Below are 14,814 nucleotides of genomic sequence, written 5' to 3' on the forward strand. Positions count from 1 at the left end.
TCTGTGCTGACAGTGCAGAGCCTGCTTGGGATTCTCTCTCTCTCTCTCTCTCTCTCTGCCCCTCTCTCTCTTTTTCTCAAAATAAATAAACACAACAAAAGAAAACACAATATATCATAGACAGCTTTCCATGTTACTATATTTGTGTATGTCGCATTGTTTTTAATGACTGCATAATATTTCACAGTAGGAAAGTACTGTAATTAATTTAATATTTCCAATTGATGATGGAAATTGAGATTTTTTTTTCAATTTCTAGCAAAAGTAACTAAGAGCAGGACCCACATGTTTAAATATATGCTTAACATATGCAAATAAAATTGAACAGATGTGGGGGGGTGGGCAGCAAATCACTGGTGCCTAAGTGCTGGGACGCAGGGGTAGGGTTGTACTGGGAATGGCAACCACTTTCAAATTTGATGTGTTATTTAAAAAAAATTTTTTTTTTAATTTTTTAATGTTCATTTATTTTGGAGAAAGAGACAGAGCCCGACAGAGCAGGGGAGGGTCAGAGAGAGAGGGAGATACAGAATCGGAAGCAGGCTCCAGGCTCCAAGCTGACAGCACAGAACCCAACGTGGGGCTCGAACTCATGAACTGTGAGATCATGACCTGAGCCAAAGTCAGATGCCCAACCGACTGAGCCACCCAGGGGCCCCTAAAATTTTTTTTTAACGTATATTTGTTTATTTTGAGAGAGAGAGAGAGAAAGAGAGAGAGCAGAGGAGGGGCAGAGGGAAAGGGAGAGAAAGAGAGAATCCCAAGCAGGCTTCCTACTGTCAGCGCAGAGCCCCATACGGGATTCAGACTCACTAGCCATGAGATCATGATCTAAGCTGAAATCAAGAGTCTGACGCTTAACTGACTGAACCACCTAGGCACCCCTCAAATTTGATGTGTTATGTTGAAAACTTGAAACCTTGGCCAAGTTATTCATTTTTCTGTGCATTTATTCCACCAGAGTAATATTGCCATATAAACACATTGTCTATTCCTAGGTATGTTGTGTGTTTAAATGATCTCCTACAAGTAAAGTATGTAGAACAAAGCCTGGAACATGGAAAGTGTCAGGTACATGTAAACGTATGCTAGCAATTATTATGATTTGTATTTTCATTGTGAGTTTGTCCCTTGAGAACATATCCTTGTAAAGACAGCTAGGCCAGAAAAATCTATATTTAAAGGATAAAGGAAGCAGAAAGGAAGTGTCAAATGGTTAGAGAAAACACAGACATTTGCTCAATAGTATTTAATTGCTTCAAATTTCTCATTCTGTTTGTACATAGCAAACTTATTTATTAATGATTAAGGAAAGGTAGCTTGGGATCTAGTCCAGTGATTGACAATATCCCGTTTTATCAAGAAAGATGGGAATGCTGGCCTACTTTGTGGCAGACATTAATTTACAGTTGTTTATTCAGTCTGATGACACCCTTTCATCTGGTGCCATGTGGGCAGCTGGATAGAGTGAGAAGGGAAATATGTTGTTATGAAGACCAGTGCAAACTTAGTTGTCCTCATGGGATTCAAAACCAGGACCACAGAGTCTAGGACCCAGCTGTTACCAGGAGCCACGGAGCCATGTCATGGTCTTCGCTCCTTTAGGATATGTATACCCTACAATGGGGTTAAATATTGCCCTTGTTCCATGAGGCAGTAGGATACTTGGCTAGTAAACGTGATGAAAAGACCTTCCTGTATGATGGTTTGGCTGAATCATGAAGCCATTTTCACACAATTGCATCCACCACACCGTGTTTAGTTCTGATAGTTGTACGATGCATTTCCATGTCTCTGATTTCATACATCCCATAAACATGAAATTGGTAACAGTAATGAGAAAGGGAAGAATGGAAAAGGGAGAAAGTGCACACGTATGTTTGTCTCTATGTAAGTAGTTTAAAAAGTTTGGTCTACTCTTGGGGTCATACAAAATTTACTTCCGAAGTTAATCTTGTGTTTGACTCTTTTTTTTCCCAGCTTTATTGATGTGTAATTGAAAAATGAGAAATTGTGTATATTTAAGGTATACAACATGAGGCTTTATTTTGAAAATAGTTTCTTCACCATAGCATTAAATAGAGAATATGGAATGAGAAAGGAAGATGGTTGCTGAATGTTAAATACAGAGAAGAGGGGTTTTTTACTTTTTTTTTTTTTTTTTTTTTTTTCAACGCTTTTTATTTATTTTTGGGACAGAGAGAGACAGAGCATGAACGGGGGAGGGGCAGAGAGAGAGGGAGACACAGAATCGGAAACAGGCTCCAGGCTCCGAGCCATCAGCCCAGAGCCTGACGCGGGGCTCGAACTCACGGACCGTGAGATCGTGACCTGGCTGAAGTCGGACGCTTAACCGACTGCGCCACCCAGGCGCCCCGGTTTTTTACTTTTTTACAAAAATATTTCCCAACATACATAAAAGTAGAGAGAATGGTATAATAGACCTCCATGTTCTCATCATCCAGCTTCAATTAAAAACAGAAAAGATAGTTTACATTGTATCACTGAAAATGTTTATGCTCTCTCAAAACCGAAAAGCCAAGAATTTTTCTCCTATGCTACATGCCTAGTAGAAGCTTCCAGATCTACTCTCTTTTGGTTGTCCTAGGACCATTTCACAGGGCAAAAGGAGAAATTCAAGAGTGGCATGTAGGACATAAGGGCTTTTGGCAAGTGCCTCCAGTGGCCTAATCTGTTTCCCAAACAAGTAATGGGGGAAAAACTGTGATAGCCGTGGAGCTGGCTGCAGGCACGGGTAGTGATAGGAAAAATCTGTTATAAGATGGCCGACAGAACTGATAGAGAAATTCCAGTCCCGCCCGAAGACTCCCCTCCAGGTTCTTCTGCCTACCCCGCTTGCGCTTGCCACGTGTGCCAAGTTACTACTAATGTGGAATGCGGAAGTAACAGACGGTAAATGGTTCCCTCTGCTTACGCTCTGGGCTCAGACCTCTGGAGAGTGATCTCTGAGCCTGCAGGTGTGAAATAAACCTCCCGCCTTCCAAGATCTCCGAGTGCCAGAGTGCCACTTGGTTCTTCCTCCGGGTAATCCAGACCAGGTTCTGTAACAGTAGGAGGGAAGGAAGAGGGGCCAGGCGAAAGACAGAAGAACTGAAAGTAGGAGAGAGAGTTGAGAAAGGGATTATATGTGATGTGAAAGGGTAGTGGGTATTCACACAAAGAACATGAAGTTGATGATTCAACCCCAGCTCTGTTGCTTATGAGTTCTGTGCCGGGAGTGTATCTCTGATGGGGGTCAGTACTTGGTAACTATACTACTATTTTTTTTCATAATCTCAAAATGTTTCCTTTTAATTTGGATTATTGCCTTCACTTTTGCAATTATGGTATATTGTTTTTTCTTTTTGTTGTTTTTGAGGAGCAGGGATAGGACATCAACATGTGGTTTTTCAATCTGAAAATGAGAAATTTGGGGGATATGACAGTAGTCTCAGCATTTGAAAATCTGTCATGTAGATGAAGAATTAGATGTTTTTCCTCTGGGATCCTAAGGTGTACAAATAGCTAAAAAGTTTTAGAGAAATAAATTTTGATTCAATATGATAAAAACATTTCTAACAGTGAGACACCAGTCCAGAACCTTAGAAAGCTGTCTCCCCAGGATGTTTAGAAGGATGTTTGTGATAGATCAGGACTTTTCAACCTCAGCATTATTGACATTTTGGGTTAGATAATTCTTTGATGTGGCATGTTGTCCTGCACATTATAAGATGTTTACCAACATCCTTAGCCTCTGCCAACTAGAATGTACTTATGGCAAAGGTGCTTGGAGGAGATACACTAAAGGCAAAGGGAAACAACCCATGGAAAACATCTGGTCAGAAACAATAAGTCCTTTTTCACCTCGCATCCCCCACTCCCTGGGCTCACAGTGGAAAAATTCCTTGTTCCTAATTTCTGTGCTTATCTGACAAATCCTATCAGTATTTCTCAGGTTTGACTAGCAACCCATACATTGAAATAGGTCTTTGTTTTGCAAGTTTAGGTTTTGTATTCAAATCTGTTCTTATTTTAAGTATATATATATATATATATATATATATATATATATATATCTCATAGTTTAAATTGTAACAATGGTTGGCTTCCAAAAAAAATTAAGGCAAAGGAAATTCTTTTCATCGGACCATCTGTGTATCGTGTACTTGTGTAAACTTAGGAAATGGTTTGTAGCCTTCCCAGATTTCGGGGGGTTACTGGCGGACTCAACTCCTACTATCCCCCAAGGGAGTTTCTATTTTCATAAGAGGGAAAAGAGGCAAATCTTGCTTTTGCCTAGAAATGAATTTGAGTAAAACAAACATTTCTAAGCTAAATTTTATGTCATGCCATTATGTTAATTTATTGTCTTTTCCTGCCATTTCTTTGTTTTTGTCCAATTACTTCTACTTGGCACTACATGTAAAATGCATGCTTCTCAAACATTTTCACTGGGTGTTTCCCTTAAGGGTTCCTTTAAAATAAAGCAAAACAAAGCAATTTCCCACTTGCTGATTCCCACTAAAAAGTATGTAAATTAAGGTTAATACTCCCTACTAATTAAGTGCCTCAAAGTTCTTTCATAAGCTTTGGAAATATTATATTTTATTTATTTTTAAAATTTTTTTGATGTTTATTTTTTTTGTGGGGGGGAGTGTGAGTGAGTGGGGGAGGGACAGAGTGGGAGACACAGAATCTGAAGCAGGCTCCAGGCTCTGAGCTGTCAGCCCAGAGCCCGATGTAGGGGCTCGAACCCATGAACTGCGAGTTCATGATCTGAGCTGAAGTCGAACACTTAACCGACTGAGCCACCAGGCTCCCTGAAAATAGTATATTTTTAATTTTTATTATATTCCTATGAAACATGTATTGTTCATCTTGTATGTGCCTCGGATTAAATAACATATCCAAAGTCATACAGCTCTTTTGTGGCACAGATGAGATTCAAACACAGACCTGCCTGGCAGAAAATCATGTTGCCAGCTAAGCTATTCTATACTCTCTCCTGACTCATCATCCATCGATGTTCAGGGCATTCATAGTTCTGAAACTCCTATTGCTTGTGGAAATCCTTGTTGCTGGAGAAAAGAGAACTGCCATTAAGAGAAAAATTTACTGAGACTATAAAAATGTTAGATAAATATGCAATTGAAAGTTTTGGATTGTGCATACTACTAAGTTCTTCTGTGTAGTGCAGAGTTGAAGTTCAGATTCCTCTACTAGAAAAGAATCTAATGCCTATTTTCCTATACTGTGCCAATGCACAGAAAAATAAAAACTATAAAATATACAACTATAAATTCAATAGTTTGACTTTTATCTCATTTTTTAAAAATGAAGACAAAACTTTTAAAACTGAAAATACAAAAACTGAGTACAAAAGATAATGTACAGAAGCACTATGTTACGTTTCACAATTTCAAAGTAAAACTAAATTTTGAGTACTGATTTAATTAGGCATGCAAAGGTTGGAGTTTTAATTCTTTAAAGTGCTTCAGCATTTCTTACACTTGACATTGACTTTCTTACACAAGGAACATGTGTTAATCTGGTGGTTGTTCCCAGGAAGTCGTGATTATTTTCTTCTAATGCACCTGCATTCTCTCCAGCAGAACCACCAGGCATGTGTTTGCTGACAAGATTGATGGCAATCAGAGGCCATCCTGTAGTGTTAGACCGTGGAGTTTGGAATCCTACAGCTTGGATTAGAGGCCTAGATTCCCCCACTTGGTCCTATGACTACTGACATAGTTTGGTTCACTTCTTTATTAAATGTGGCTAGGTTTCGAAGGCTCTCGAGGGAAGATGGCGGCGTAGGAGGACACTGGGCTCACCTACTCCTACTGATCACTTAGATTCCACCCACATCTGCCTAAATAACCCAGAAAACTGCCAGAAGAATAGCAGAATGGACTCTCTGGAACCAAGTGTAGACAAGAGTTCCACGGAAGAGGGTAGGAAGGGTGGAGAGGTGGTGCCTGCTACATGGACTGGCGGGAGGGACCTGGGGTGGTGGAGGGGCAGCCTGCCGGGCAAGGTAGAGCCCCCAAAGTCTGGCTTGCAAAAGCGGAGGGGCCGGACTCTGTGAGTTCTGACAGCCAGTGGGACCTAACATCTGAAATTTTAAAAGTCAACAGCTCTGCTCTCAGAGAACGGGGAGGGCGAGAGGACACCAGGAAGGAGAGTTGCTGAGCCCCGGAAGACAGGGCTCAGTTTGGTGGGGAACAAAGGCACTGGGAAGCGCCATCTCCCTCTCCCATCCGCAGCCGAAATTCCAAAGGGAACCAGCTCCTGTCACCGAACTTGCTTGCACCTTGCAAACACCCAATGCTGTGCTTCTGTGGATCCATCCCTCTGAAGGGTCTGCCTCCCTCCTGGTGCTGCAGGGCCCCTCCCGCAGGGGACCACCGACAGCAAAGCAAGCTAAGCCTGCCCCTCCTGCCCCTGTGCACCTTGTGGATCCGTCCCGGCTAATATGCCAGATCCCATCAGAGCAGCACCACAAGCCCGGCAGTGTGCAAGTAGCCCAGACAGGACCACACCACTCCACAGTGAGTCCTGCCTTTGGGAGAGGGGAATATAAGATACATACCAGTCTGATTGTGGCCCCAGAGGTGGGCTGGGGGCAGACATTGGGTCTGACTGCAGCCTTGCCCATGAACACAGGTTTCTCCGGACAGCACAGGGGAAGTGCCCTGCAGTTTGGAGCTACCGCAGGGTCTACCCAAAATGACAAAACAGGAGAATTCTCCTCAAAAGAAACTCCAGGATAGCGACAGCTAATGAATTGACAAAAAACGTTTTAAGCAATAATGGATCAAGAATTTAGGATAATAGTCACAAAATTAATCGCTTGAAAAAAGCATAGAGGACAGCAGAGAATCTATTGCTACAGAGATCAAGGGACTAAGAAATAGTCATGAGGAGTTAAAAAATGCTATAAATGAGGTGCAAAATAAAATGGAGGTGGCCACAGCTCGGATTGAAGAGGCAGAGGAGAGAATAGGTGAATTAGAAGACAAAATTATGGAAAAAGAGGAAGGTAAGAAAAAGAGAGTTAAAAAAATCCAGGGGTATGAAGGGAGAATTAGAGAACTAAGTGATGCAATCAAATGGAACAATATCTATACCATAGGAATTCCAGAAGAGGAAGAGAGAGAGAAAGGGGCTGAAGGTGTACTTGAACAAATCATAGCTGAGAACTTCCCTGATCTGGGGAAGGAAAAAGGCATTGAAATCCAAGAGGCATAGAGAACTTCCTTCAGACATAACTTGAATTGATCTTCTGCACGACATATCATAGTGAAACTGGCAAAATACAACGGTAAAGAGAAAATTCTGAAAGCAGCTGGGGATAAACAGGCTCTAACTTAGAAAGGGAGACCAATAAGACTAGTGATGGATTCATCTACTGAAACTTGGCAGTCCAGAAAGGAATGGCAGGAAATCTTCAGTGTGATGAACAGAAAAAAAGTATGCAGCCAAGAATCCTTTATCCAGCAAGTCTGTCATTCAGAATAGAAGGACAGATAAAGGTCTTCCCAAAAAAACAAAAACTGAAGGAATTCATCACCACTAAACCAGCCCTACAAGAGATCCTAAGGGGGATTCTGTGAGTGAAATGTTGCAACGACCACAAAGTACCAGAGACATCACTACAAGCATGAAACCTTGCTTGTAGTCATCACAATGACTCTAACCCCATATCTTGCTTGTAGTCATCACAATGACTCTAAACCCATATCTTTCTATAATAACACTGAAGGTAAATGCACTAAATGTTACAACCAAAAGACCTAGGATATCAGAATGGATAAAAAAGCAAGACTCATCTATTTGCTGTCTACAAGAGACTCATTTTAGACCTGAGGACACGTTAAGTTGGAAAGTGAGGGGATAGAGAACTATCTATCATGCTACTGGAAGTCAAAAGAAAGCTGGAGTAGCCATACTTATATCAGACAAACTAGACTTTAAACTAAAGGCTATAACAAGAGATAAAGAAAGGCATTATATAATAATTACAGGGTCTATCCATCAGGAAGAGCTAACAATTATAAATGTCTATGCACCGAATACAGAAGCCCTGAAATACATAAAACAATGAATCACAAACATAAGCAACCTTATTGATAAGAATGTGGTAATTGCAGGGGACTTTAATATCCCACTTACAACAATGGATAGATCATCTAGACACAGAATCAGTAAAGAAACAAGGGCCCTGAATGATATATTGGATTAGATGGACTTGACAGATGTATTTAGAACTCTGCATACCAAAGCAACAGAATATACTTTGTTCTTGAGTGCACATGAAACATTCTCCAAGATAAATCACATACTGGGTCACAAAACAGCCCTTCATAAGTATAAAGAATTGAGATCATACCATGTACAGTTTCAGACCACAATGCTATGAAATTTGAAATCAACCACAGGAAAAAGTCTGGAAAACCTCCAAAAGCATGGAGGTTAAAGAACACCCTACTAAAAAATGAATGGGTCAACCAGGCAGTTAGAGAAGAAATTAAACAATATATGGAAACAAATGAAAATGAAAACACAACAATCCAAATGCTTTGGGATGCAGTGAAGGCAGTCCTGAGAGGAAAATACATTGTAATCCAGGCCTGTCTCAAGAAACAAGAAAAATCCCAAATAAAAAATCTAACAGCACACCTAAAGGAACTAGAAGCATAACAGCAAAGACACCTCAATCCCAGCAGAAGAGAAATAATAAAGATCAGAGCAGAAATAAACAATATAGAATCTAAAAAAAACCTGTAGAACAGATCAATGAAACCAAGAATTTGTTTTTTGAAAAAATAAACAAAATTGATAAACCGGTAGCCAGGCTTCTCAAAAAGAAAAGGGAGATGACCCAAATAGATAAAATTGTGAATGAAAATAGAATTATTACAACCAATCCCTCAGAAATACAAGCAATTATCAGGGAATACTATGAAAAATTATATGCCAACAAACTGAACAACCTGGAAGAAATGGACAAATTCCTAAGTACCCACATACTTCCAAAACTCAAACAGGAAGAAATAGAAAACTTGAACAGACCCATAACCAGCGAAGAAATTGAATCAGTTATCAAAAATCTCCCAACAAATAAGAGTCCAGGACCAGATGGCTTCCCTGGGGAATTCTACCAGACATTTAAAGCAGAGATAATACCTATCCTTCTCAAGCTGTTCCAAAATATTGAAAGGGAAGGAAAACTTCCAGACTCATTCTATGAAGTCAGCATTACTTTGATTTCTAAACCAGACAGAGACCCAGCAAAAAAAGAGAACTACAGGCCAATATCTCTGATGAATATGGATGCAAAAATTCTCAATAAGATACTAGCAAGTCAAATTCAACAACATATAAAAAGAATTATTCACCATGATCAAGTGGGATTCATTCCTGGGATGCAGGGCTGGTTCAACATTTGCAAATCAATCAGTGTGATACATCACATTAATAAAACAAAAGTAAAGAACCATATGATCCTGTCAATTGATGCAGACAAAGCATTTGACAAAATTCAGCACCCTTTCTTAATAAAAACCCTTGAGAAAGTCGGGATAGAAGGAACATACTTAAACATCATAAAAGCCATTTATGAAAAGCCCACAGCTAATATCATCCTCAATGGGGAAAAACTGAGAACTTTCCCCCTGAGATCAGGAATACGACAGGGATGTCCACTCTCACCGCTGTTGTTTAACATAGTGTTGGAAGTTCTAGAGTCAGCAAACAGACAACAAAAGGAAATGAAAGACATCAAAACTGGCAAAGATGAAGTCAAGCTTTCACTTTTTGCAGATGACATGATATTGTACATGGGAAACCCTATAGACTCCACCAGAAGTCTGCTAGAACTGATACATGAATTCGGCAGTCACAGAATACAAAATCAATGTACAGAAATCAGTTGCATTCTTATACACTAATAATGAAGCAACAGGAAGACAAAGAAACTGATCCCATTCACAATTGCACCAAGAAGCATAAAATACCTAGGAATAAATCTAACCAAAGATGTAAAAGATCTGTGTGCTGAAAACTATAGAAAGCTTATGAAGGAGATTGAAGAAAATATAAAGAAATTCAAAAACATTCCATGCTCATGGATTGGAAGAATAAATATTGTTAAAATGTCACTACTACCCAAAGCTATCTACACATTCAATGCAATCCCAATCAAAATTGCACCAGCATTCTTCTCGAAGCGAGAACAAGCAATCCTAAAATTTGTATGGAACCACAAAAGACCCCGAATAGCCAAAGTAATTTTGAAGAAGAAGACCAAAGTGGGAGGCATCACAATCCCAGACTTTAGCCTCTACTACAAAGCTGTAATCATGAAGACAGCATGGTATTGGCACAAAAACAGACACATAGACCAATGGAGTAGAATAGAGACTCCAGAATTGGATCCACAAAAGTATGGCCAACTAATCTTTGACAAAGCAGGAAAGAATATCCAATGGAAAAAAGACAGTCTCTTTAGCAGATGGTGCTGGGAGAACTGGACAGCAACGTGCAGAAGAATGAAACTAGACCACTGTCTTATACCATTCACAAAAATAAACTCAAAATGGATAAAGAACCTGAATGTGAGACAGGAAACCATCAAAACCCTAGAGGAGAAAGCAGGCAAAAACCTCTCTGACCTCAGCCGCAGCAATTTCTTACTTGACACCTTTTCAAAGGCAAGGGAAAATGAACTAAAAATCCAAAAATAAAAGCACAAATGAACTATTGGGACCTCATGAAGATAAAAAGCTTCTGCACTGCAAAGGAAACGATTAAACAAAACTAAAAGGCAACCAACAGAATGGGAAAAGATATTTGCAAATGACATATAGGACAAAGGGCTAGTATCCAAAATCTATAAAGAACTCACCAAACTCCACACCCGAAAAACAAATAATCTAGTGAAGAAATGGGCAGAAAACATGAATAGACACTTCTCTAAAGAAGACATCCAGATGGCCAACAGGCACATGAAAAGATGCTCAACATCACTTCTCATCAGGGAAATATAAATCAAAACCACACTCAGATACCATCTCATGACAGTCAGAGTGGCTAAAATGAACAAATCAGGAGACTATAGATGCTGGCGAGGATGTGAAGAAATGGGAACCCTCTTGCACTCTTGGTGGGAATGCAAACTGGTACAGTCGCTCTGGAAAACAGTGTGGAGGTTCCTCAAAAAATTAAAAATAGATCTACCCTATGACTCAGCAATAGCACTGCTAGGAATTACCCAAGGGATACAGGAGTGCTGATGCATAGGGTCACTTGTACCCCAATGTTTATAGCAGCACGTTCAACAATAGCCAAATTATGGAAAGAGCCTAAATGTCCATCAACTGATGAATGGATAAAGAAATTGTGGTTATAGACACAATGGAATATTACGTGGCAATGAGAAAGAATGAAATATGGCCTTTCGTAGCAACGTGGATGGAACTGGAGATTGTTATGCTAAGTGATGTAAGCCATACAGAGAAAGACAGGTACCATATGTTTTCACTTTTATGTGGATCCCGAGAAACTTAATAGAAGACCATGGGGTAGGGGAAGGGGAAAAAAAAAAGTTAGAGAGGGAGGGAGCCAAACCATAAGAGACTCTTAAGAACTGAGAATAAACTGAGGGTTGATGGGGGGTGGGAGGGAGGGTGATGGGTATTGAGTAGGGCAGCTTTTGGGATGAGCACTGGGTGTTGTATGGAAACCAATTTGACAATAAATTTCGTATTAAAAAAATAAATGTGGCTAATACTAGTAAGTTCTCTAATGCAGTTACTCTGAATCTTAATTACAAAGATATCATCAAGTGCTAAGCCTGGTACTTGGTATACAGTAAGTTCTCAGTAAGTTAGAAGCTGTTATGGTTGTAATTTCAGAGAATGACTGGAGAGCCACGATGCGATTAAATGGAATGGAATTGTTTGTTTCATTTTGTTTGCCTCATTCTGCAGCATGCAGTGACTAAGTTCTGGCCCCAGATTGGTTTAGAAACAGTCATTTGGAGCAATGGAAATTTTGCCTCCTGTGGTTTACTAGCCTGTAGGATAAATGTTTTAAGTTGAGTTTCCTGGGAAACAGACTGAGAGGTAGAGATTTTCCTGAAGGAAGTTTGTGGAGAGCGCACTCAAGACAGCACCTGAGAACACAAGACAGGAGTTGAAATGCTGGGTAAAGGCTCAACAGAGGCCTCAGCAGCTCTGACAGCCACTACACATAAATGGTAGTTCAGGTTGTCCTGTATTGAGGTCAGGAAGCTACATCTTTGTGCTCTGTAATTGGCCAGTCACTAGAGGTGAGATATCTCCAGGAAAAGACACTTAGAGATGGGCATGCAAGCTTCCTTCTGTGGCTAGCAGTTTCTGGGGAGGGGCCTCAGGAATGAGCTCTACAGGAAACAGTGGGGAGGTTGAGGAATTTTCAGCAGTGGGGGAGGTTGAGGAATTCGTGTTTTGAACCTGAAAATTGGGAAGTGGGGGGAGGAAGAAGATGTGAGCAGTGCACCACCATTTCCACTACAAATGACATTTAAATGTATGTATTTAAATTATATATTTACATTCACTTATGTATTTATAAATACATTAAAAAGTATATGAAATATATATTTTGTGAAAAAATCTTACTTTTTTAAAACTTGAAATTATATATGAGACACATAAAAAATTTTAGTTTATCTAAATTCATTGAACTTAAAAATATTGTAGTCCAAGGAGGATTAAGAGGCACAAACTTCCAACTATAAAATGAATCAGGGGTGCCTGCGTGGTTCAGTTGGTTAAGCGTCTGACTCGACTTTGGTTCAGGTCATGATCTCATGGTTCGTGGGTTCAAGCCCCACATCAGGCCGTCTGTTGGCAGCGTGGAGCCTGCTTGGGAGTCTTTCTCTGCCCTTCCCCCACTTGTGCTTGCTCTGTGCCCTTTCTCAAAATAAATAAATAAACTTTAAAATAAAATAAAAGTCACAGGAATAAAAACAGCATAAGGAGTATTGTCAATAAGATTATAATAACTTTGTATGGTGATGGGTGGTGGCTACTCTTGCTATGGTGAGCATTTTATAAAGTACATAATTGTTGAATTAGTGTTGTATACCTGAAACTAATATATCATATGTCAACTATACATCAATTAAAAAACAGTTTGTAGTCCAAGCACCAGATTTATTTGTTTGCTTATTGTTGGGGAGAGGGGATATCTAAAGCATAGATTCTTTAAGTGATCAAAGCAAGTAACACCATTGATGACAAAGTTAGATCCAGAATTAATGTTTTCAGGTTCTTCTCCCTCTTTGGGCCTTCATTGGCTTAAAGTCCAGGTAGAGTTTTACATGTTGTTCTTCAACTGTGTAATGGATCTTTAACAGTGTTTTCCTGTCATGCTCTATAATTGCCAAAGTTTGGATTTTCTACCCAAATGAATCTATTCTATTCTGGTTTTTTCTTTATTCTGTTCTTTAATCTATTCTTTTAAAGTATGCTTTCACATAATTTATATATGTGAATCGGAGATGATTTTAAGAAGCCCAGGCTGGGGTGCTTGGGTGGCTCAGTTGGTTGGGCATAAGGCACTCAGTTCAGGTCTTGATCTTAGGGTTGTGAGTTCAAGCCCTGCATTGAGCTCCATGTTGGGCATGGAGCCTACTTAGAAAATGAATGAATGAATGAATACCAAAACTTAAAGTATGAAAACTACTGCTTACAATGAAATATAGCATCTGTTAATATTTAACTGAGATAGACATTAATTATGTTCAATAATATTTTTCATGGATTCTCAACTAAAGAAATAATGCAGAATCTGCTTTTTTATGGAATTGAAGTTTGCATGAATACCTCTATATCCTTCCGTTATTATTTTTAATCAGAAGTACACATGTGCTTTCCTGACATCTGTATTCTAAGTTGTGTGATTCATTATTTTTAAGCTGGGATAACCTGATTTCACATATTTTTCCATGAGTCAGAGGCAAGTCTAGCTGTTGGTTTGTTATTGTCTGTGCTTTTACATAGCAAGCCTGTACTTGCCATCATTTTTCTGCTTTGTAGTTTTAATCTCTTAACCAGTCATTTTGGGAATAGTCTTTCCAGTTTTCAATGAAAACCAGACAAGAATGGTCATGGATCCCTTAAAGATTGGCAAATTTTTTGTTATTATTATTTATTTAATGTCTTGGGTTTAAATACAACCAGGAAGTCTGCATCAGCTGTTTTGCTCTTGGGTCTTGCTTTCATTTGTGTAATTCTTAAAAAAAAATTGTTTTTCTCTAGCGTTTCACAAATCTTTTGCTTGGGCAGCTAGAAACTCAGCTGGGATAGATGATAGATTAGCAAAGCAACAAGGTACCTTAACCATAGACCAGACATGGTTGAAATTGCCCCAAAAAGGTCACTAATGTTCATGAAACATAACAGGACATCTGAATTCCCTGAAAATTAAACATCTTCTAACTGCTGTAGTTTCATTTTTTTTTCCAGGGGTAAAGAAAATATTCCTTCAGTGCCTAATGAGAACCTGCATGATAAATGTGAACCTAAATAGGTCAATGTATTCAGAGAAAACCAGCTGTTTAATATTAAATTTGATTTACCCTATTGGTATTTTTAGATGCCTCCTTTTACCTAGGTACAAAAGAGAAAATTGTGAATAAAAGCTCCTTTCTTGACTCACATCTCCTTCCAGGTACATTTCCACTCATTTTCTCTTAAATCCACCAACTTTTTGCCCACAGCACCCTACAAAAACATTTTCAAGGTCAGCAGTGACCATGTTACT

General features: G+C 39.3%; 1 protein-coding gene across 6 annotated transcripts in view; it reads left to right on the forward strand.

The window, feature by feature from the left end:
* Nucleotides 1–14,814, forward strand: part of NOX4 (NADPH oxidase 4) — a 166,962-nt gene that overhangs the window by 66,738 nt on the left and 85,410 nt on the right. The window lies entirely within an intron of this gene.

This window comes from Neofelis nebulosa, chromosome 10 (assembly GCF_028018385.1).
Source record: "Neofelis nebulosa isolate mNeoNeb1 chromosome 10, mNeoNeb1.pri, whole genome shotgun sequence".
In the NCBI taxonomy this organism is placed as follows: Eukaryota; Metazoa; Chordata; class Mammalia; order Carnivora; family Felidae; genus Neofelis; species Neofelis nebulosa.